Below are 15,574 nucleotides of genomic sequence, written 5' to 3'. Positions count from 1 at the left end.
GTGTTTTGTCGTTACGCTGTTCATCCCAGGCCAGCAGGCGACGCCCTTGGACAGTGTTCTCTGGAAGTATTCGATGACGCGTCTGTGACTCGGTAACGACGGTAGTGAGCGGTGGAAGAGCGGCCAAACGCTCAAGTTCGGCTATAGGAGTGTGCTTAGGTAGACCGGTAATAGTGCGTAGTGTTGCGCGATGAAGGCCTTCGACCTTAGCGAAGTCAGTCTTCGACAGTTGGAGGACGGGTGTGTCATAGAGGATTTTTCCTACCGCAGCTGCTCTGGCCATCGCACGGCAGGCATGCTGCCGCGCACCGCCGTGCCGGTTGTACAGGCGACGAATAGTATGTAGCAGTGCTGGCCAAAGGCGTTGTAACTGATGAACCCATTTCTGGGGGCTGTTGCAGCTTGATATGGGCAGGCCAAGAATGCTGATTTGCCCATTTGAGGAGGTGATGGTGTTGCCTCCGATGTGAAGATGGATCTGCATACTGGGGTTGGTTTTATGTTTTCCGTCGATACTAATCAATTCTGTTTTATGTGGTGCGAGTTCGAGGCCAATTTTGGTTAGTGTATCTTCAAGACAAAGAAGGGCCGCCTGAAGTTCAGTCTCCATATAATATTTGTCTACGTAATCCGCTGCCTCAGTCCGGACGGTAATATCATCGGCATATATAGCGAATCTTGCGCTTGTGCTGGTTTACAGATTCTCGGCGACGCGGGTCATGGCCAAGTTGAACAATATGGGTCCGAGAATGGAGCCCTGAGGTACACCCCTATCCAAGTAATAGGTTTTGGGCACCCATCCCGGAGCTTTGCCATGTAGCTGAATGGGTCTAGATGTCAAAAAATTGCGGATCCAGATTTGGGCACGAGTACTATCCTAGAAGTGCCTAAAAAACAAATTTCTTATTGGTATACTACAAGCACGGATGGCTGCATAGCGAGTTTTTCCCGCTTTTGATTCAACATGTTCAACTGCAAGGCCCTGGCAGGACCCCGCAAATTAGCCTTTGGAAGCGCAGAGGGAACGAACGAAAGATGAGGAAGACGGAAATTTTAAACGGGCCGCTAGATATGTTACCGACTGTAACGCGTTATAAAAAAGGCTGTGGCGTCCTACTAGCAATAAGGGCATCGCAAAATGAAGCTGATTTGCTTGCGCCTGCTCAGGTTGTAATTCGGGTCTGGGTTGAAAATGTAGCATAGTTTGTACTCGTCCCGCGCATAAACCCTGCAGTTGCGAGTTAGTGCTTGTCCGCGTCTTCCTTCCGTCCTTTGTGTACTTTTTCGTGCTATTTTTCATCATGATCAATAATTATCAGCCGCATTTCGGAAGTTGTGGCGTGAACCACATAATTAAGTTTATACATATCGAAGAGGTGTATTAGTTGTTACCTACTGGGGCTGCGATCTTGGGTCCGTCGGAACTGAGGGCTATTCCAACGGCCCATACGACATCATTTTTCATGAGAGAAGGGCGCAATGTGAGCGGGTCCGTTTCTCTTGATGACACCGCTGGCAAGTGAAATCGACAAACCAGAAAATAACCATATATAGGCTGCACGATGCTCTGCTTGGTTCGTGATATCGTATGTCGCACCCTGCCCTCATGCACTTCCAATTATGAAGCCGCTGCAGCTTGTTGATCGGGCTTTCTCCTTTCCTGTCATGTGCACAACTCGAGAATGGGATCCCAACTGCACCACCAACAAACAGAATAGCCCGCTCAGTCGTGCTGGCTGTGCGCTCTTTTTTCAGTATTGCGGTGTGGTAATCATAGGTGCCTTTAGTCATAAACAGTAACGCGCTGTGACAAAACGAAACCCGCTGTGTTTCAATTTCTCGCTCCACTCGTCAGCGAACAAGAAGACATCTGTTTTCACAATCAGTGCTGTTCTGTTTGCAACTGTGAGAAGGTTTATATGTGAAAATGATAAGCGGACTTTCATTTGTGTCCACTTTGCGCTTCGTCATATCACTCAGGGCGCACGCGTGAAACCAAAGACAATTTTTTTTCCAGTATAATATATTAGAACAAGAGGAAGATGGTAGCTGCAGAGTAGGAAAAAGGGTGAATCTGTAAACACCTGCCTCGTCATAGCAAATGCTCTGTGGGTAAGCGCCAGTTAGCGTACCACAGCTCACAAGACAAGCCCAATGTTTCGACAATGAGACTTGTGTGCGTCCAGGAGGCACGATCAACACTGACAGGGAATATACATGCGCGTGATTCCGAAAGTCGAAATTGAGGTAGGGAGGAAGAAATAGAGGGAAGGACGAGGAAGATGAAAACGAAAAGGAGGGACTATATGTCTCACTCAAGCAACTGAAAATACCATATAGTAAGTTGATTTTCAATTTTTTTTTGTGCCAAAATGTTATACCTCAGGGAAGCATTGATTATTTCATTCACTTCTTTGTTTTTTTGCCTTTAATAAATCAATTGTCATTATATCATCATTATTTAGGTAATTATTTGGGAATATAAAGCAAGCTTGCGGTATCCGAGTGTGCACCGTTCTTGTTAAGTGAGCACCTATTATTCGTTACTCGCCAAATCGCATTTTTAATCACCTGTTATTCAGCCTGCACCGGCATGAGCTTTGTATGGTGTCCATTCTCCAATAATGCATTCATTTTGTGGCTAAGGGACGCTGCTACAGGATGTGATTCGAGAATACTGCGTTCCTATCCTACATACCAGCGAGACCCGAGCGCGGTAAACTGCATTGGTTGGGTGCAAGGACATCCCATTGCGTGCGAGTGCATGCACTCGTACGAAATGGGATGTCCCTGGGAAGAGTCTGGCGTCAACCTTGAAGCATACTGCTCACTAGTCAGACCAGTTCTCGATTAAGCCTCGATAGTTTGGGACACGTGCTATAACAAGGACATTAACAAACTAGACTGCATCCAACGTCTTTCAGCCATATTTATTTTTTTCTGACTACCGTTCAACACCTTCGGTTTCTAACGTGCCGAGTCAGCTTAAGTTAGAACCACTTAAAGTACGTCGTCAGGTCTCTAGGCTAAAATTCTTTCACACGCTACAACAGCTCTGGTTTGTCACGTGATACCCATATTTTTGCTGCAACCAAAAGATCCAGTAGACTGAACCACTCCAAAGTAGTACGCCCATATTTCTCCAGGGCCAAACTTCACCAGAATTCACTTTCCCCTCACAACCCATCAATGGAATCGCTTGTCTCCATTTAATGCTAATTGCTGTTATGAAATTATATTTGCTAAACTCTTATTGCAGAACATGTAATCTCTCTCCTGCATGGGCAGCGCAGCTGCCTTCAGTATTTGAATAAATAAATAAATAAATTAGCTAAGCGAGACAACGAGCCTTCACTGCCACATGCGCTGACGGCGGCCGAATTGTAAGAAGGCGCAAATGCTCTATTAGAATTATTTCGCGCAAGGTAAACAAACATTGAGCTTTGGAAATGGTCTGTCATGCATAGTACTTTATGCACCGATTTAGCCATACTCGATGATGCTGCAGGGTATTCTTCTCAGTCGCATAGTACTGAATTCATGCCACTTCTTAAAGTTTAAATCTTTGCGTGATAGATGCGAGAACAAGACCTTACCTCTTGCGAAGTTTTGATTGAGTGGAAAGTTCTAAGTGCTTGATAAAGCGGGCAAAAAGTAAACAGCGTAGCCTGGTTAGTATTGGTGCAGATGGTCCACTCAGAATTGTGGGCGCAGGGGAAAGTGGGAGCGCTCACATATCTCTTTTTCAGTCCGTAGCTTTGCGTGCAATGCTCCTCGTTTGGGGAAAGTAGTGGCTATTAGAGGCATGTTGTGACCTGCCTCGTCAGTGCAACTGCTGCGGTGTTGTTGTTCTTGTTGATTGCCAATTAACATATGGCACATACCCACACAGGTATCGGCCAAGAATTGGGCAGCAGAGAAAGTTTTTTATGTATGCTTTCACGTCTAAAAAGAACATGATTGGAGCGGTAAAGAAAAAGAAACGAAAAGGTGAAATATATGAAATAAAAAATCAGAAGTCATATAACGCACATGGTAGATGGCACTGGGATTTGTACAGTAGTGGTGCTAGAAAAGTTTACAAAGGCGAACTATTCGGTTAACCATTTTACCCATAGAGGCTTCTACAGCAGTAAGTGGTTTTATTCAAATAAGCAAGAAAACGGAAGTTAAAAAACTCTCCCAGACCCCACTTGGCCCTGGGGGGGACTTTGCCGGAGGTGTTGAATGGATGATGATGGGCTGATGAGTTATGTGTGACTCTGGGGCACGGCACCTCCGGGTGTCAATCCCCCTCCCCATCTGACAACGGCAAATGATGTTTGCCAGCTCCGGTATCTGCTAGCAGCTGAAGTGGGACGGAGGAAGTTAAGGAACAGCAAGGAAGCGGGAGAGGTAATCAAAGATATTAGCGACCGGAAGAAAGGACAGGGTAGGCAAACATTTTCCGAGATCACTACAGAATTTGCACTAGAGAAATGCGCAAACCTGAGCGTTGCTGTGTTGTCCGCGCGATGTGTCAGCGTGATTCCGCGAGTGACAGATACTGCGCCTTTCCTCTCCTGTAAACCAACTATGGAACACTGGTGAAATGGGTGGGTGCTGCGTCCGGAGTGGGTCGTCAACGACCGCACGCATGTCTTCCATGGCGAGGGGTTCGTCGCTAGGAGGAAGTTGATGTGCAGCGATCGCGAGCTCGTCGGCGTGCTCGTTTCCTTCGATTCCGCCGTGGCCAGGGATCCACTGTACTCGTATGGTGCCGTCGGGCTCCACCAGGCGCTCATGGCGCGCACTAATATTCCACAGCAGTGGTTATTTCCTTTGCAATTGATGCATCTAGTAGCACGCCTGATTGGGCTGACATACCTGCATAGCCGTGTATGTCAAAAGCACAGGTAGCGCCAATAAATACCACACCAACACCGGAGCAGCGGGATGCTGCACTGTCATGTTCGATGCTTGATGACCAGCTCAAACTGACTGAAAGAGCGCGCAAGACGACAAAGCCCACTGGGGCTCTGGACTGAAGGCCCCACCCACGCCGGAAGGATTCTCTTTGTCTCAATAAAGTTTTTCGTTCATTCTTTACCTTTCTTGGATATAAAAAGAAAATCCTACGCACATAGGATGTCCATAACGATTTGTATTAAGGACGCAAAAATAAAGAAGCTTCGTATGCCGTTCCTTTAAACCACAATCACCGCATCCCATATAAGCTCTGGTTAAACTGTTAGCAAACAGACTAAAGAAAAGTGCCACAGAAAAAGTACAACTGGCAAGTACTGCAATATTAAAGAAAGCTATGACGTTTGTAATAGAAGAACAGGATATTTTATCGCATTATTGACATAGTTGTACGTTTTTTTCGTGTAGAAGGATGTCTTTTTGTCTTCATCAATATGAAATGACAAAGTAATCACAGAAATAATTGGTTATAAAAAGGAATGAGAACAAACAGACACTGCCAGTTATATGATTTCTTTTATTTCGCAAACTTATAATACGGTATGCTAAAGGTAATTGTACAAAGCAATTTCTTCCAGAAACCGGAGAAGGCTCCTGCTCTTATTGTTGTCGGTCAAGCCCTTAAAAATTTCTCTTCCCTGATTGCAGTTTGTCGCACTGTCTGTCGGATCCATGCCCTTGATGACTCCGATTTTTCACATGACTCCCCCACTCACCGATAGATCAAGTTCCAACTAGAACTCACGGTTGTACGGGACTTTCTGCGTTCGCCGCTATGAACGAGAACGAAATTGACGAGCACTGCTGGGAACAGGTTACAGGCACCTTAAATACCTTAGAATACATAAGATATAAATGTCGATAACAAGGCATATTTCGTAGCGCTCCAGTTTCGAAATTCGGATATTGTGGGTACGAATCCCGCCAGCGGTATGTGATCGTCACCATATTACTGCTTTCTGGTCAATTATACCATGATAACGTTATTACAACGCACCAATCAATATTGAAGGACTGCTTATGCTTTCCAGAGGTAAGTGGCTGCTAGTTCCTTTCATGAAGCCCATAACAAGCCCGTAATTTGCCTAACATTTCTTTGTTGAGGTTGGAGCCAATTGGACAAACTACAGGAGTGTTAACGACTACCGCACGATAACAAAGAGTTGTCAATCATTATTGGTATATTATTATCATTGGTCTCGTGATCACATGCCGTAACAAAATGAAAGTCGCTATGTTAACGCATGGCCACAGGCATCTATCTCACTAATCGTCTGTGATACTTCTCTCCTTTTATTTCATTTTTTTTTTGTTTCTTTCTCTAATTCAATTACGATCTCCATGCCGTTACCGCCCTAATAATCGTAAAGCATTCACTGACATCCACCAAAGCCCAGCGATTCTGCTTTTGCTCCACCTTGCGGACTAACTTTGGACTAAACTAAGAGGTCCTCCTGGGAGTGTTTACATTTTTTTTTATAAAGTTTTTTCCTCGTCCTCCTCCTTGGACTAAAAGTACGCACGTGTTTTCGGAGCTACGGAGTGCTCCTTATTGTCATGGGCAGTCTAACAATATCGAATTTCGATTTCGTCGCTGCTGGTGTAAAAGAAAGGACTTGACAGGAAGTTATGGGTTCAACGTTATCGAACCCTGCCGCATAGTATCCTTTAATGACTACAGCTCTCTAACGTCCTTTTCTTGCTTAGTGTTTCTCTCTCTGAAATGCAACACTGTATTATGTACACAATTAGTACAGCGATATCGCAGCACTGGCAAATTTTTCTGCTACGGGACGTGCTTCCTTTCCGCAGAATTATTTTGCGTCCTCGCGCGGGGCAGCAATCAAATCCTCTTCGACGCGCGCCCAGTTTGGGCTTGGGCCCACTCTATGCATGGCAGGCGCAAATGAGGAAAGCAAAAGTGAAGATCGTGTGAACGAAAAGAAAAGAAGAGAGCGACGCGGTAGTTTCCGGCAGGTGCTTTTCGCTGGCAGTGCATATCAACAAAGTTGTGCGGCGCTTGCAAAACCAGGGGCCTCAATATTTCTTCTGGCCGGCATGCCATTTCTGCCTTTTGCTTATTTGCAATATCACCCTCTTCGCCATTTTTACCGCACTATCAGGAAAAGGAACCAGTCATAATTAAATAAAGCATTTGGAAGCGCTACAGCTCCTGCTCTTTGTTTCCACTCGAGTGTTTATACTCGCGCGCTCTGAGCAGGATTTTCTCGTAACATGACAGTTAACTCAATTACTCGCGATTACAATCCCTTCCCGGGACACAAAAACTCACGTCCTGCAATTCTCTTCCGCAAAGACGCACATGGACGAAGAAACAGTAGCATCTACCGTATCTGAGAGCTTCCAATTAAGCGCTTTTTTCTTCTGTGGAAGACCGGATATTAGCGGCCCAAAATCCTTTATGCCGCTTAACTTGATTGTAGTACCACAGGAGGAACCTTAACTCCTTTCATGTCTGCTTTTGACGTTGAGCAAATAATGTCGGGAGAATTCTAACATAGTTTGCTTGTGAAGAACCGCAATACTCAAACCCTTGATTAGTAAGGTATTTCAGGTTTTCCGTCCAAACAAGCTTAAATTTACAATGTCTTATACATCTCTGTAATGAAGTTCCCTGAGCATGTAGCCGGTAACTTAACTATGTATCTCTAACAACTCGGTTTCCGTGCTGTTTTTCCTCTAGTCACGATGCTCTCTCTCTCTGTCCACACTTTCGCGCGTGTAGCAGGGCGGAAAATTTATGCGCACGGGTAAAGAACGCACACTTCCGTGGAAGTGGGGTTAGTATAGCCCCTGGATTCTCCACACTGCGACCCAAAGCTGATTGTAAATTGATTCGTCCGCCAGCTCTGTTAGATCAGTGCCACTTGATTAGGCATGTCTTTACGCATGAACTGTTCGTCTTAAACATCGGTTTACATCCAAGCTTATAATAAGTCTCTTTTAATACCACTGACTAAGCTAGTCACTATAAATTGTCGAGCACTACAAATTAAAAAGATCTCGCCCGCCCTTACTGTGCTCCATGAGAGTAAATTCTTCCGGATCCTCTTCCACTCTCGCTTGTAGTTGCAATGAACTAGCCGACCCCCCGGTTACCTACCAAGATCTCATGGTCTGTTCGCCTTAACATTTATTCTTCTGTGCATGCGGCCATCAATGTGATACGCCAAAACGAAATTTGAATGGTTTGTTCATGCTGCAACAACGCTTTAAAATCACCCGCGCTCTTCGCATTAATATTCCCGTTAAAGTCTGAAGTATAGAATGAATTAATTCTAAGCTGCTCGTGGGATTAACTTCTGCGTAGAGGATTTCTCGTATTTCCCGCTTCTTTAACCTCATTCGACATCAGTGCCGATCTGTCATGGTGACTTGGCACAACCAAATGGTGATATACTGGAGATGCAACCGCGATTATTTTTTTTTCCTCATGGCTCTCCATGACACCGTATTTAACAAACTTCGGGATGACCATGCCTGTTTACGTCGCACACTGGTGGCCGTTCCCTGAGCTCACTTGGCGCTCGAACCATTTCGTCACGCCTATAGTTTGGCTATTCGAAGTGTTCATGGCAGAGGTGGTAGAAATTCGTACCGCGTCTGATCAACTTTAAAAAATATATATTGCATGGGCACTACTACAATGTCAGCCTAATGCATTTGCCGCATCGCAGAAATCGCCTAATCTGGCGAGATTGTGACCACGCCTTTGGCCCAGAAGCCACTTGGAGCTCTGATCGAACAGTCAAGCAGCACGAATGGGACTCTCTATTCCCATCTTGTATACACGGCATATGCCCGTAAATACACGTTTGACTTCTGTGATTCAGCTCCCCTGTCTTCGTACACGTCTTCTGTTTCTTTTCGTTGCACCTGCCCATCCTTTAATTTTTCTCTTATACATTCTTTTTTACATTATATTGGTCACTCATCCTTCTAGCTTCAAAAGGTTATGTCGTTGTGCATTTTTTCTGTTGTGCACATGTTAATCTTTAATGTTTCTTTTGAGGTCGTACAGCACTGATTTAAAAGCAGTGCCATTATTACAGGCATTCTTGGTACCTCCTCAGTTTCTTTATCATGGCACCCACCACTTCTGACACGTTCTCTCTCAGCTCCATCTCCCTACAGCGATATCGGGATATGAGGGTGTCTTGTGTAGCGCAATTTTGTTTCCAATCTGGCTGCTCTTCGAATTTTGGTTTCCGGCCAATTTTAACCACTTGTCGTTAAATATTTGCTTAAACCATATACCTCTATGAGTTAGCCCGGAGGGCCCTAAAGAAGAGAAACAAAGGGACAGTGGTGATGTTCTTAGAGCCACGTAAGCTCCTTAAAATATTTTGTATCAGCATCCAATAATTTTTTCCTTAGTGCTGGCGTCTTTCAATTAAAATCAGTTGCTTTTGATTAGGCTATTTCTTGTTCTTAAATATCTATCGACGACGCTTGACAAAAACGAATATGCAGTGGACACATATTCGCACTATTATAGGGGTATTTAATTTTAGGCCATACTACGAGCCACTAACGTAATACATAGTCACTTATAAAACTTCCGCGTTCTGACGCTACATAGACTGCCAAATATTTGCTGAAATTTAATACTTCGCGAAGGAAACCAAATATGCCACTACAACTGTAACCTAGAGGTGGTTTTTTAATGTATTCCTCAAGCATAGCAAAAAAAAAAGAAAAAAAAAAGACGAAAATCAGTGTATATAATCATTACCTCTGAGCACCAAATGTTATTTAATCGGGATTCTCTAGGCAACGAGAGCATAAAAGTGGAAAGTACAATAGAAATCTTGCACTCGAGAACGGACGTAAGGTAATTCAAGACTGGCAGCACAAGAACAGAGGCGCAATCACTTTATCGAAATAAAAAAACATTTTTCTTCGATCGTAAGTGAGAGCTCGACGTTAGAGTGGAGTTTCCAGGAAGAAGCAGGGAGGAAAAGAAATCACATCGCTTATCTCGTTTTGAGAAAAAGGCAAAGTGCAATTACGAAGCAGCAACGCGGAGCTTTCATTTCTGCCGTAAGCAGAAATTAGGACGAGGCTGGCGAAAATTAAGGCCCTTCTTCACACGACGTGAAGAACGCCAAAAGGACAAAAAAAAAATCCGAAAGCATGTAAATGCCTTTACGGAGAGTGAGCCTTCAGCGAAGCACTCGGCGCTAAACCATGTCAGACGCAGAAAGCTCTGGGATAGGATTAATTCTGAAGTTTGCCGTGCGGGATCCTTTTTAAGTTATTGCCTTGTTCCATGCGCAACAATATTTCATACCACCATTTTATTCAACCTGCATACTACATGTTTACAGAGTACGCATGTAACGCAGTCTTAATTTCTTGGATTGCTTGTGTGGTTTATGATATTATTGCCGCCCACGTATCAGACGGCGTTCCGTAAAACGCTAAAATCTTACTCTCGTTATTATTCTTTCTAGGAGTTCGTGCCACCCTGCAACATGCACCCCAGCTTCTAGGCCGATGTTTTGTTTCCGTGGGCACTTTCTGCAAGCCAGTGCAAATGTTTCAAACACATATAAATTAATTTATTCGTTCCCACATCCTTACCCCAGCTCTTTTTGATCATGGTAGCTGCGTTGGAGATTTCCGGGAACCATATGGGCGTTACAAACCCTTTTTTAGCCTTCTACGTTATACTGTTATACATTCTTTGTTCCTTCTTCTAGAATCTAGTTTAGTTCCCTTTATTTTGGTTACCAGTTCCGACTGAGGCACATAACGCAGTTCGTGACTATGATTAGTATGATTAGGTGCGCGTACCTATCAATATAATTAACTGCATCAGGTGTGTGCATACATCGTAGTGGCATTAAATGTCGATTATTATTTCTTATGCCTTATAAGCTCAATGACTACATCTCAACTGGCGAGATTATTCGATATTGGTCTACTCTCAAACTCCAGCTTGTTGTTTTCCTCTGAGCCTGTAGGTTTCGTATACTTTTTTCGGCCGCCTCTCTTCCAAAGACCCAACCTACTGGTAGCATCAATGATTTTGTGCGTTATTGAATAATGGGACAATTTAGTTACGTGTGAAAAATAGTTAAAAAATTTTGACACAGTCGAGTAAACTTTTAACATAAAAGGCACCGTATACTAGTAATCTGCATGTGTATCTTCCTATCGGATGGATAACAAGCCAATCATTGTTTCAAGTGCAATAACGAACTGCATAGGAAAGAAATGAACTGACAATTTTTAAATCCGTTATTCGAAAACATAGGCATTTGCTAAGCATAATGAGTCGGTGGAGCTCGTTCTGCAAGTGTTTTGGACGGTGCATTCTTTGTGCACAAAACTGTTTATATTGGGCACTACAAAATATCCTGGACAATATCTCATTTAGTCGTTTCACCAAAACTATTGTGCCTTACTGAAAGCATCCCACTAGTATAGCCCTATTCCGTTACTAAATCTTTTTCCTGGTGGTTTTCGTTAGCCAGGAAGCCGTCACCACCGCGTACAATGGCCTATAGGAAGAGTCAGAACGTTCAATCCAATCCGGTGCCAACAGATCTCTTTGTTTTTACTCGTCTCTGGTAGAACAAAGAGCCTTTAATACTTTTACGGAGTAGGAAGGAGTAAATGTGAATAATAAAAAATCAGTGCTTTTTAGCTGCGTCTTCAAAAGGAAACATTTTTTTTTTCAAAACGTTTTACGCTGGAGGAAGAACATCTATACGAGATTTTGAACGTGAACGCCCGAATAAGAGTAGAATGCTTCCGTCTGCTTAAATTAAATGCTCCTAACTGCAAGGAGCTAGATGCGATGTAGTAATCTTAAGAACGCGGTTAGTAAGGTGTTACGAATACTTCAAAACATCTTAGCAACCTTCGCTTGGCTGATTTTTTTCTCTTGATTTAATGATGTCGAATTTTTGAGGAACATCTAAATGCATGCAGAGTGCAACTCTACGACGAAATGAAACAACTTGAACCAATTTTGAAACAAGTGAGAACTTGCAATAAGTAATAAATTACTGGAAGAAGTCAATTTTAAGGTACATGTTTGGATTGCAAACATAAAGCAACCTTACTCACTCTGATGAATATTTATAATACTTTTGACGTTTCCTATACCCACAGCCTGATATCACATTGTGTTCAACACTTCAAATATCTCTCCCTTCATCTGTTTCTGTTGCAGTAAGTAGTAACTGATTGTATAAGTACATACATCAATTTAGCCTCCTTAAACACTTATTTCTGCACACTTACATAACATTCTCTTTCGCCATAGCTGATCAAATATAAAATACGGTGCCATCCAATAAACATAATGAATTTTGTAGCTCAATACCATGCTTCAGTCGATGTCTTTTTGGACAAGATACTTCAAAAGAAAGCGCATATTGTAAAAGATACGTTGCTTGAAATCATGCTCGTTAAAAGAAATATTTTATAGTATTGTTAAGGACGAGATTGGGTCACTGATCATAAAAAAAGAAAGTGATGTAATAATACAGAGGACCCTGAAGCCTATATGCAGCTTATCCTTTTTACCAGAAAGTGTTATTACTAATAAGTGTGACGTACAGAACCTCCAACATCATTTTCGTTTCTGATTTCGTCAGTGACCCAATGTTTATGATAATAATGACTCAACCATATCAGACGGCGTCTCGTAGAATGCTAACTACGTAAGGTTTTGTAGTGCCCAGGTTGGCTGTTACGACGAGCGTCTTTCTCTCTCCTTCTCTTTTCTTCCCTATTTTCTCCTCAGTCAATACGAGGCAACGGAGGTGACTCAGCTACAGAGCCAGTATCAGGCCCGTGCATTTTCTTTTCCTTTTTCCTAAAGCCACAACAACAACATCAAAATGTTTTCAGTTCTCAGTTAACACCTTCACCATTCTTGGTCCTTTTCCTACCCCTCATACTTGACAAGGCATGTCTAATTATCCCATATTTTATTACATGTCATGGGTAGGACACCTAACGCATTAATTTGACATCGGCTGACTTTTTTACCGCGCCGGGGTAGCGTAGTGGTTACGGCGCTCGACTACTGTTTCCAAGGACGCGGGATCAAATCCCGGCCTCGGCGGTCGCTTTCCGTTGGAGGCGAAAAGCAAGGCGCCCGTGTGCTGTGCGATGTCAGTGCACGTTAAAGAACCCCAGGTGGTCGAAATTTCCGGAGTCCTCCACTTCGGCGTCTCTCATAGTCTGAGTTGCTTTGGGACGTTAAACCCTCCAAACCAAACAAACCAACCATTTTGGTTTTTGTTTTTAGGAATGACAGTGTCGTCATCATTTACGAGTTTCTCGGAAACTAAAATGAAATTTATAGAAAAGACGGAAAGAGATGCGTGTTCAGTTATGGCTTTCACAAGCCTAACGATCAAACTAAGAGAACAGTTGCTTACGAGAACGATTCCAATTTAAAGAACAGGCAAGGGAGTAACACCTTACATGAACGAGGCACGACATGAAGCCCTAGTCGTTTCTCTTTTGGGCTACAGAGGGCAAGATTGGTCAACTGGTGGACTGCCTGCAAACAGCGAAGGGCATAGCGGATCGCTGTGCTGCGTACTGTGGTCTCCAGTGCTCTCCTCAAAAACCAGAATTCGTGCATCTACGCCTCTCACCGAGATGCAAGACACTAATACTTCTCTCTCTAGCTAGTGGACCCATACGCGAAGCCACAGAGATTAGAGTCCTCGGACTCTTTATTCACCAAAATCGTCGCACTGACACAACACTAGCAAAGCTTCGCAAAGTTGGCGACCAAGTAGGCCGCATGATCCGCCGCGTCTCCAACAAGCGTGGGGGACTCAGAAGCAGGGATACGATGCGACTCGCCCATGCTTTTGTGACGAGTCGAGTTCTTTATTCAACTCCAGACCTTCACTTGTGCACGCATGATGAAGACATCCTGGAGGTCACTCTCCGCAAGGTGATCAAGAGGGCGCTAGACCTCCCGATCTCTACCTCCAATGCAAGGCTCCTTGCATTGGCGGTGGTGAACACCTATCGGGAGCCACGCTAGGCGCACCTCACTAATCAATACACGCATCTTGCCCAGACCGTGTCCGGTCGTCGCCTTTTGGACCGGCTACATATACAACACAAACATCACATTGAGGAGAGGGTACGAGTGCCAGAGCTATGGAGAGGCGCCCTCCGTGTTCGACCCCTTCCTACCAAAATGGACAGAGAAGACCACAATGGACGGCGTCAGGCGCGGGCAAATGCCCTGCACCGCCATTAGGGCTCTAAACACAATGTTTTCTATGTGGATGTTGCGGGCCCGCACCATTTCAGGGGAGGCTGGTACACGGCTGCAGTCGTTCACGAAGAAAGACAAGTGGATGGCCTCACTTTTAAGGCCCCTAGCGCAACCCACGCGGAGGAGGTAGCAATCGCCCTGGCTGCCTCCCACCCTCAATCTAAATTCATCCTATCCAACTCGCGAGGGTCCTGTCGGAATTATGAACTGGGCTGGATAACGCCTAAAGCACCAAGAATACTTTGGAGAGCAGCTTGGGATCAGGATCTCCAGACCTGATTTCTCATTTGGACTCCAGGCCACCAGGGCCTACCAGGGAATGAGGCCGCCAACTTGGCCGCCCGCGCACTCACTAACCGGACCCCCGGCGTAGACTCTACCTATCTGGACCAGGACGCGTATCCTCTCTTAACTTTTCAAGAAATCTGTGCCTATTACCGGAACTCGCACCGTCAGTACCCGGCTCCTCTCAAGGGGCTAGGGAAAGCGGGCGAAATAATACTTCTTAGACCTTTTACTAACACTCTACTGTGCCCGGTAGTACTCAACATTTCGACCCTTCCTTTTCTGGCCTCTGCCCTCTCTGTGGAGAGGTGGCTGACACCTTTCACATGGTCTGGGCATGCCAGCTAAATCCTTCTCTTTAACCCATAACCCCCTACACGAGAAGACTGGGAGGCGGCCCTGCTCGGCTGCCTGGATCTAGCGGCACAACAAGCGCTGGTCCAGTGAGCTCGTGTGCAGCCCAGACCAATAGAGTCCCGGAATAAGGGTCTCCACCTAGTAATTAATGTAAGGGGAGCGGCCCACTAGGGGTGGCTCTGCAAGTAACCTCTCCTTTTGTAACAAACGCTTTCCACCACCATCACCTTTCTATGCGGTGTTCCAAGTTTGGTTGTTCATTTAAATACGCTATGTAACTAGCTACGGTCCTGATCACAAGGAGGCATGCCGGCTCATAAGTTAAACAACTCAGGTGCAGTTTTGTAATAAACAAGAGGTGTGATGTAACTGGAAAAAAGACGCAGTGAGATCACATGAGATTGCCACCTGCTCGAAGTTAATTCAAACAGCAAGTTCCACGCAGAATAAAAAACAAGGAAACTATTGAGTCGGTAACAAAAATAATATAAAATATTTTACAGTGAAATTAAACTGCTTCTAATAATCACCCGACTACAAAGTAAAAATGAGACCACTAGAGGAAGGGGAAGGAGTGCAGAAAGGTCAAAGTAAAAAAAAAGCCAGAACAGATATACGATTTGTCATTCTATATATGGAAAAGCCGGAATAAAGCCCAGCCACGCTTGGGCCTGTGAA

The sequence above is a fragment of the Amblyomma maculatum genome, chromosome 6 (genome assembly GCF_055883805.1).
Source record: "Amblyomma maculatum isolate TAMU_Amacu chromosome 6, ASM5588380v1, whole genome shotgun sequence".
In the NCBI taxonomy this organism is placed as follows: domain Eukaryota; kingdom Metazoa; phylum Arthropoda; class Arachnida; order Ixodida; family Ixodidae; genus Amblyomma; species Amblyomma maculatum.
Note: the sequence above shows the minus strand (reverse complement) of the source record.